A 9,839-nucleotide genomic window follows, 5' to 3' on the forward strand; every position below is an offset into this window, starting at 1 on the left:
CCTGCACATGGCTACATCTCCACGCCTAAGACTCCTTGTGGCACTAGGACTCTCCCAGCCTAGCCACCATCGAGCCCACCTCACCCTAACCATCCGTGGACCATGCCCAAACCTAACCAAGCCCAGCCCAGACCATAAACCCCCTACAGTGAACCACTGAACATGACAGCAGCCGCGCGCCCTTGCTTCGCTCGTGTCCTCCCTGAACCAAGCCACACCAGCCCCTGTCCCAACCCTATAACATCTCCCTGGGACCCTGATAGACCACCCTGGCTCGCCCCCAGGCCAGCCGCAAGCCTCCTAGCTGTGACTCTCCTGATCGCGCATGGTGATAGGACTCGTTTTTACGTGTTTTTAGTGTTGGTTTTGAGTCGCATACATGCATCATATTAGTTTGTTTTAGTTTAATTTTTCATTTTTTTAACATTATTTAACATGTGATTGATCTCGTGTATTTTGTGGTTATTTTGTAGGAATTGAACCAAAAAGTGGGAGAAAATTTGTCAAAATATCGAAGAGGATTCGCTAGGGCGGTCAAAAGTGACCGCCCCAGCGAGCATTTTGGTCTGGCCGAGGATTTTATGCGCAAGTGTCTCGCTAGACCGCCCGAGAGAAATCAGGGACATGTTCGAGGAAGTTTATGCGAGGACCTCTCGCTAGGGCGGTCAAAATATACCGCCCTAGCGAGAAGCGAGATTCGGGAAGATTTGTTTCCAACTTTTTATGGACTCTTTCCTACACCTAAACCTAAGACACGAGATCAACGACCTTTTTGGGGGGACTTTATCATTTTTTTCATCACTTTTCTTGGAGGAGAGGCTAGAGAAAGGAGATTTCGAAGACCTCGAGATTTCCACGTGTCGTGGCCGTCATCCATCGTCATCTTTAGTATTTTCATTATTCAGTATTTTATTTCTTACATTGATTGTTGGTTTTTATCATGAATTTCAGTAGCTAAACTCTAGATTTGTTGGGATTTGAGGGGATCCTACCCCGTACTCGGTGTTTAACATTATTTCTCGACGTTTTTATTAGTGATTTGTTTATGCTATTGTTCTTTCTTGATTCAATCGAAGCCTAGCTAACTTCCTTTGATTATTTCATGTTGTTGATGATTTTGATAGAACAATTAGCAATAGGATCAAATAGTATAAACCACGGATTTACAATTTTAGTAGATATACGGAATTGGGTACGTGTCGATAGTGATAGTTCACCCGGATGAAAGCTAGTGGATTCCATAGAATGTAATGCAATCTTGAACTGTTAAATAATTGAGGACACTTGAGTACTGCATGTTTATGATTAGTATTAATATAGCTCGACTGAGTATATTAATTAGTCTAGGGAATTCCGTCGAATGCACGAGTAAAAGTCGAGTGTAATTATTTAAACACGAGTGGTAGGTGAACTGCTAATTCCCAACAAATTCATTTCTCAAGGCGTATACCGATGATGGATTGTGGACAGCCGTCTCTTGATGGAGCACGTCCAAGCATCGTAAGACCAGTCATCCGAGCTAATCAGTTTGAGATCAAGCCAGCTATCATTCAGATGATTCAGAACACTGTCCAATTTGGGGAAAGTGCACTTGACGACCCTAGTTCTCATATAGCTGACTTTCTTGAAATTTGTGATACTTTTAAGTTTAATGGCGTGTCTGATGATGCTGTTCGTTTGCATTTATTTCCATTTTCACTGAGAGATAAAGCTAAGTCGTGGTTAAACTGTTTGCCTGTAGGGTCTATTACTAGATGGGAGGATATGGCAAAGGCATTCCTGATCAAGTACTTTCCTCCGTCGAAGACTATGAAACTTAGAGCCGACATTACTACTTTTGCTCAATATGAGCAAGAGTCACTTTACGAGGCATGGGAGCGCTACAAGGACTTGTTGAGGAGATGTCTACACCATGAGCTGCCTCTTGGGTTAGTTGTTCAAACTTTCTACTACGGTCTGCTTACTCCTAACCGTACTATGATAGATGCTGCTGCCTGTGGTAACTTACTGAGAAAAACGGCTGAGGAAGGATATGAGTTATTGGAGGAGATGGCTGCTAGTAGCTATCATCCTCAGTCTGATAGGCAGAGACGAGGTTCTGGAGTTAATCAAGTTAATGATTTGTCGACGGTTTCAGCACAGTTAGAGGCTTTGAATAGAAAGATTGATGGGATGAGCATGAGTGGGTCGGCTATGCGTCTGCAAGAAATTTTCTGTGATAAGTGTGGGGGTGAGCATGACGTGCAGGATTGCCAAGATGGCAATCCATTCTATGTGCCTGAGGGAGCACCGGTAAAACAAGTGGGATTCTAGAACCGTCCTAGAAATGACCCTTATTCGAACACATATAATCCGGGATGGAAGAATCACCCAAACTTTTCATGGGGAGGTCAAAACAACCAAAATCGCCAACAAAGAGGTCCACCATATGGGATGCACCAAGGATTCAAGCCAGAACCGCCTCGGGAGGAGAAGTTCAATTTAGAGCAAATGATGACTAAATTTATTTCTGCAACAGAGACGAGATTTCAGAACCAAGATGCATCCATAAAGGGGTTAGAGAATCAAATTGGGCAATTGGCTAAGTTGATTGCTAATAGGGAGCAAGGAGCCTTGCCAAGCAACACGGAAACTAACCCAAGAGAACATGTGAAGGCTGTGGAATTGCGTAGTGGAAAAGCACTCGAGTCTAATGAGGAAAAGACCAAGCACGGTGAGGATGAGGTGGAAAATCGAGGAGGTAAGTCTTCTAACTCTACATCTACACCTATTGCACAGAATAAAATTTTTATCCCTCCACCTTTTCCTGCAGCAATGAAGAAAGCTAAATTAGATGCACAATTTGGTAAATTTCTTGAGATATTTAAAAAATTGCATATTAACATTCCTTTTGCTGATGCTTTATTGAATATGCCAAGTTATGCAAAATTCTTGAAAGATATCTTAGCAAATAAGTGGAAGCTAGAAGATCATATGACGGTGAATTTGACTGAAAATTGCTCCGCTTTAGTTCAAAACAAGATGCCTCCTAAGCAAAAAGATCCAGGGAGTTTCTCTATACCTTGCATTATTGGTGACATTAATTTTCATAAAGCTCTATGTGATCTTGGTGCGAGTATTAATCTGATGCCTTTTTCTGTGTTTAGGAGACTGGGGTTAGGTGAACCCAAGCCAACTAGGATGTCGTTGCAGCTGGCTGACAGATCTGTCAAGTATCCACGTGGGATTATCGAAGATGTTTTGGTGAAAGTGGATAAGTTTATTTTTCCTGCAGATTTTGTGGTACTTGACATGGAGGAAGATTTAGAGATGCCTTTAATCCTAGGGAGACCGTTTCTGGCTACAGGGAAAGCATTGATTGATGTTGAAGAGGGGAAATTGAGACTGAGAGTTGAAGAAGAAGAAATTATTTTTGATGTCTTCAATACTCTCAAGCACACGATGCACAATGATAGTTGTTTTCGTATTGATGTCTTGGATTCTCTCATTTGTGATTTTATGCAGGATGGATTGAAAGAGCCATTGGAGGCCACTCTCACAACTGAAAAGCAGGAGGACGAGCTAGACGAGGAAAAGATGGAGATGGTAGCTCACTTGAATGTCATTCCACCTTGGAGAAAGCAAGTGAGGCTTAGACTAGAGGAATTGGGAGACAGAAAAGATTTAATGCCTCAAAAGTCAAGCCTAGAGGAGCCACCTACTTTCGAGCTCAAACCACTACCTCCACATCTCAAGTACGTATATTTAGGAGAAAATAATAAATTGCCTGTTATTATTTCCTCTTCTTTGACAGATGATATGGAGAGTAAGCTCTTGGGAGTCCTTAAGGAGCATTCGATTGGAAGGTTTCAGACATAAAAGGGATAAGTCCTTCGATCTGCATGCACAAAATTCTGATGGAAGATAAATACTCACCTCTAGCACAACCACAAAGGAGACTCAATCCAAAGATGCAAGAGATAGTAAAAGCTGAAACAATTAAACTTCTGGATGCATGCATTATCTATCCTATCTTTGATAGTGCGTGGGTAAGTCATGTACAATGTGTGCCTAAAAAAGGTGGGATTACTGTTATTACTAATGAAAAAAATGAGTTGATTCCCGCTAGAACTGTTACGGGTTGGCGTGTGTGCATAGATTATAGGAAATTGAATGATGCAACCCGTAAAGATCACTTTCCCTTGCCATTTATCGATCAAATGATTGAAAGATTAGCAGGTTATGAATTTTATTGCTTTTTAAATGGATATTCGGGATACAATCAAATCACAATTGCACCTGAGGACCAAGAGAAAACTACTTTCACTTGCCCTTATGGTACTTTTGCGTTTAGGCGTATGCCCTTTGGTTTATGCAATGCACCTGCAACATTTCAAAGATGCATGACCGCTATCTTTCATGACATGATTGAGAATTTCCTTGAAATTTTTATGGATGATTTCTCTATTTTTGGCTCCTCATTTAATGAATGTTTAGAGAATTTGAACTTTGTGTTAATTAGATGTGAAGAGAGCAATTTGGTGTTAAATTGAGAGAAGTGTCATTTTATGGTTCAAGAGGGGATTGTGTTAGGACACAAGGTATCAGAGAATGGAATTGAGGTCGACAAGCCCAAGGTGGAAGTAATCAAAAACCTACCACCACCTTCATCAATAAAAGGAGTTAGAAGCTTCCTAGGGCATGCTGGTTTTTATAGGCGTTTTATTAAAGATTTTTCTAAAATTGCTAAACCTTTATCCTCTTTGTTGATGAAAGATGTTGAATTTAATTTTGATTCTACTTGTCTGCATGCATTTGAGATACTCAAGGAAAGCTTGGTGACAGCACCTGTTCTGACTGTCCCTGATTGAGAGTTACCGTTTGAGGTGATGTGCGATGCTAGTGATACAGCTGTTGGTGCGGTGCTGGGTCAAAGGAATAACAAGGTATTTCATACCATCTACTATGCAAGTAAGACCTTAAATGATGCTCAATTGAATTACGCTACTACTGAAAAGGAATTACTTGCTATAATATTTGCTTTCGACAAATTTCATTCATACCTTGTTCTGTCTAAAGTAACTGTGTATACAGATCATTCTGCCCTAAAATACTTGCTTGCTAAGAAAGATGCGAAACCTAGGTTAATTAGGTGGATTTTATTATTGCAAGAATTTGATCTCGAGATTCGAGATAAAAAGGGTGTGGAAAATGTAGTTGCTGATCATCTGTCTAGGCTTGAGCATGTTAGAATTAAGGGCATTGACGATGATATAGATGACTGGTTTCCTGATGAACAATTGCTTGAGGTAAATGCGTACCCTTGGTATGCCGATTTTGCAAATTTTCTTATCACTGGCACACCTCCACCTAATTTATTGTTTCACCAAAGAAAGAAATTCTTCTCAGACATGAAATATTATTTTTGGGAGGAACCGTTTTTGTTTAAGATCTGTGCAGATTCCATGATAAGAAGATGTGTGGCGGAGGAGGAAACCAATCAAATTCTGAACCATTGTCATGACCGTGAGGTAGGTGGTCACTTTGGAACCATACGGACGGTATCTAAGGTACTTGAATGTGGCTTCTATTGGCCAACTCTTTTTAAGGATGCTCGTTTGTATGTTCTCAATTGTGATAGATGCCAACGCACAGGTAATAATTCCAACCGTCATGAGATGCCTTTAAATAACATTGTTGGGTGTGAAATATTTCATGTGTGGGGGATTGATTTTATGGGTCCTTTTCCTGCGTCTTTTGCAAAGAAATTTATTTTGGTGGCAGTGGAGTATGTATCTAAATGGGTGGAGGCAGAGGCTTGTGCCACTAATGATGCACAAGTGGTGTTAAAATTTTTGAAGAAACATATTTTTAATCGATTTGGTGCACCACGTGCAATCATAAGTGATGGTGGCACCCATTTTTGCAACAAAATTTTTGATAAACTGTTGGGCAAATATGGTGTCACCCACAAGGTTTCCACTCCATACCATCCCCAAAGTAGTGGACAAGTTGAAGTATCCAATCGAGAAATTAAGAGGATTCTAGAGAAGACGGTTAATGTGAATAGAAAGGACTGGTCCATTCGGTTAGATGATGCTTTGTGGGCTTATCGTACTGTTTTTAAAACACCTATAGGCACTACACCATATAGGTTGATTTCTGGTAAAGCATGTCATCTACCAGTAGAATTAGAGCATAGAGCATATTGGGCGACCAAAGCACTAAACTTTGATTTTGCTCTTGCAAGTGAAAAACGATTGCTGCAGTTAAATCAGTTAGATGAGTTTCGAGGAAAAGCTTATGATCTTGCACTATCTTACGAGGAGCGCACCAAACGATCCCATGATAAACACATTATAAGAAGGGAATTCAAAGTGGGTGAAGCGGTGTTGTTATACAATTCTCGCTTACGACTCTTTCCGGGCAAGCTAAAGTCAAGGTTGTCAGGACCATTCACTATAGCCAAGGTGTTCCCATCGGGTGCAGTGGTGTTGCATGATGGCAAGGAAGGGACATTTACTGTGAACGCTCAAAGATTGAAGCACTATATCGGTGGCACAATTGAGCCACAAATTGGAGTCACTCGGCTCCATGACAGTCAGTGAGGACATGGGTGAAAAGTCGAGCTCTAGACTATAAATTGAGAACTACTTCTACTCCTTATATTGATCTTAATTATATTTTCCTTATTTATTAATCGCATCATTTGCATTTAGGTAGTTGCATGGAATTGCATTCATTTTTAGACGAGAATGTCTCGCTAGGGCGGTCAAAACTGGCCGCCCCAGCGGGCACTCGCATTGTTCAATAACATAGTCGCCGAAAACTTCTCGCTAGGGCGGTCATAATTGACCGCCCCCGCGAGCGATACGGTTTTTTTTAAAAGGTTTTAAGTCGAGGACCTCTCGCTAGGGCGGTCAAAATATACCGCCCTAGCGAGTCGCGCAGATATAAAAATTCTTCCTCTTCTCTTTTCTTCTCCACTTCGAACCCTACCCCTCCACCTCCAATTTTCGGCGCCTCCTTCCATCTTTTGTGCTCAAGACTTATTATTTGGTGATTTTTCAGGGCAAAGACTCAATCTTGGCCTATACACTCCACCAGGAAGCATTTAGGCTACAATATTTTCTTCTCCGGTGGTCTTTCAAGCAACTCCGGTCATCTTCCACAGATTCCGGTGAGCATCTCCGGCGACCCTCAAAAATTTTCCGGCGTTTTGATACTTTGTGCACTCCAGTCTCGACATGGCACCCAAAAGATCTAAGGTAACTCATGGTGCTTCTAGTTCTCGATCCACTCCATCTATGTTTGTGAATGAAAAAGCTAGGGAGAGATTTGAACATGCTAGACTACATAGGAAACCAATCCCTGAGCGTGGATTTAGCTCGTTTATTATCGATCAGTTTTCGGAGTCCCAAATAGAAAGACGAGGGTGGACTATCTTTGTAGCACAACCGAATGCAGCAGTGCTTCCGGTTGTGCGTGAATTTTATGCCAATGCTCCGGAGGGGAATGAGTATAAGGCATTTGTGAGGGGACATCTAGTCCCGTATGATTCCAAGACGATCAATGAAATGTTGGGTTTACCGTCGGTGGACGATTCGGTGTTTCAGGCGTGGGTGCTTAACCCAGATTATGATTTGATCATTCGCACACTCTGTTATCCGGGCACCACGTGGAAACAACCGGGGACTTATACGATCTTTCTTGAAAAATCTTTGAAAGTGGAGGAGGCATTGTGGTATGATTCTTGTCTAAGAGATTGATGCCGGTCGGCCATACGAGTGATGTGCAGCGTGAGCGGGCGGTTGTTCTTTATGCCATCTGTACTGGGATGGTGATTGATGTAGGCAAGCTCATTTTCGGACAGCTTAACATGTGTATTAATAGCAGCAATTTGGCTTTTTACTTCCCGACGATAGTGACTGAGCTGTGTGCCCGACCGGGGGTGATATTCGTAGATGATGATGAGTGGTTACCGCCAATGAGAGCCATTGATGAGGCTCTTTATAAATCCAAGAGGGAGAAAAGATAGGTTGAGCTGCCCGAGGAGGTATTTTTCGATTATGGGAGAGCAGCTCAACCACCTCCGGCCTTAGGACATGCACCACCACCTCCGCAGCCACGCCGCCGTGCCATGCAAGATCGCGTCGACGAATTGGGCGATTGGGCCACTTATCAGACTCAGTACTAGGCCGTTAATCAGGCTCACATTCAGAACATCGAATACTTGGTGCAGGGGATCTCAACTCATTTGGGCATCGACACTTCCGAACGGCCACCTACACCCGCATACCCGCCACCCTTCCATTTTCAGTACAATTATCCTATGCCCCCAGCAGCTGAAGAGGGAGTTCCACCGCCAGAGAATGAGGAGGAGGATGATTTCTGATCAGGGGAGTTTACTGTTTCCCCTTTCTTTTTTATTTTGCATATTCTGTCTTTGCATTTACATTCATGAGTTTTTATGTTTTTAGTGTTTGTTTCGTTTTGTGCAATGAGGGCATTTCACAACTCTAGTATGAGGGGGGTAGATTGTTATGTTTGCTTAGTTAATTGGTTTTAGGTTCGTTGCATTTCTTTTGTTTGGTGGAGTTTATATTACTTTGGTGGTGTCAAGTTTCAGTTATGGGAGTTTATTTGGTGTTGTTAGTATTGCTTGTTTTGAGTTGGTTGTTTTTAGTCCGTTATAGTATTGCATGGTTGGTGTCGTTTATGGTGAGAAGACATAGTTTATGATCCAATGATGATGTTGAATTGATAGTATACAAAAGTATTGATTGGGTCACTTCATGAATAGTACTCTTGATTGTTAAAGCATGAATTTTGGTACAAAGTTTGAACTTTTTGAGCACATATGTGTGGGGACTAGAATTTTGTAGGAATAATAGTGAAATTTGAAGGTTGTGTGTGGTTAACTTGAAAGGCATCATTTATGAGTTGATTTAGCATGTAAACCCGTGAAAATTAGTCACTAATTGGGAACTTGAATGAGAACATTTGATTTGCCTTGAACTTTACATTTACCCCCTTTTCAATGCACTAAATTAAAATATCATACCCCTAACCAGCTGTAATCCAAAGTTATATATTCTTAGCCTAGGGAGTACATGTGTGAAAAATGTGCATCTAAAAAAAAACAAAGAAAAAAAAAAAGGAGATGTAAGGTGAGGGGGAGCCGAAATAAAAGGAATGAAATTCTATTCCTAGACTAAAAGTTGGAGATGTAAGGAGACGAGGAAAGTCAGACGAAAAGTCTTGACGATTGCACAATGAAAATGATAGGTATACTCCCAACTTTTAGCCACTTGAGCTTATTTTCCTTCTTTTCGACACCTTTATCTGCACTTAAGAATTGAATAAAGTTCAATTTATGGTTAGTGATAAATGGACACGGGGGTGCATGCTAGTGAGACTTGTATTGAAGTGTTAATTGAGTGACTCGCATGATTTGATGATTGATCTATTTGAAGTATGAATGTGTAACGCCCCGAAAATTTTAAAGTCCACGCGAACCACATGCATGCATTTATTAAATTCCTTTGTATTTTAATTAAATGTGCATTAATTAATTATGTTGTGCATAATTGCATGTTTAAAATATATTTTTCTACATTGTTGCATTAAAATGGTATTTCTAGGATTATTCAAGTGACGATCGAGGAACGGGGACAGAGGGCTAAAAATGTAAAAGATTTTTATTAAATAATTATTTTTAACTATTTAAAATGCGGTCGATGTTTTTAAGTAAATTTTTGAAAGTATCAAGTTGTGAGGTGATTTTATACGCCGGAACGTAATTTTATCGGTATTGGCTTTTCAAATAAAATTCGAGCTTTCGAGCATCCCGGCTATTA

The 9,839-nt window shown here is 40.9% G+C and overlaps 1 non-coding gene across 1 annotated transcript; it reads right to left on the reverse strand.

The window, feature by feature from the left end:
• Positions 1 to 1,812: 1,812 nt before the first annotated feature.
• Positions 1,813 to 1,919, reverse strand: LOC140806467 (small nucleolar RNA R71). The gene has a single exon (XR_012112539.1). It is a non-coding gene; the product is annotated as a small nucleolar RNA R71 (small nucleolar RNA).
• Between the last annotated feature and the right edge of the window lie 7,920 nt (positions 1,920 to 9,839).

Source organism: Primulina eburnea, chromosome 11 (genome assembly GCF_022965805.1).
Source record: "Primulina eburnea isolate SZY01 chromosome 11, ASM2296580v1, whole genome shotgun sequence".
Classification (NCBI taxonomy): Eukaryota; Viridiplantae; Streptophyta; class Magnoliopsida; order Lamiales; family Gesneriaceae; genus Primulina; species Primulina eburnea.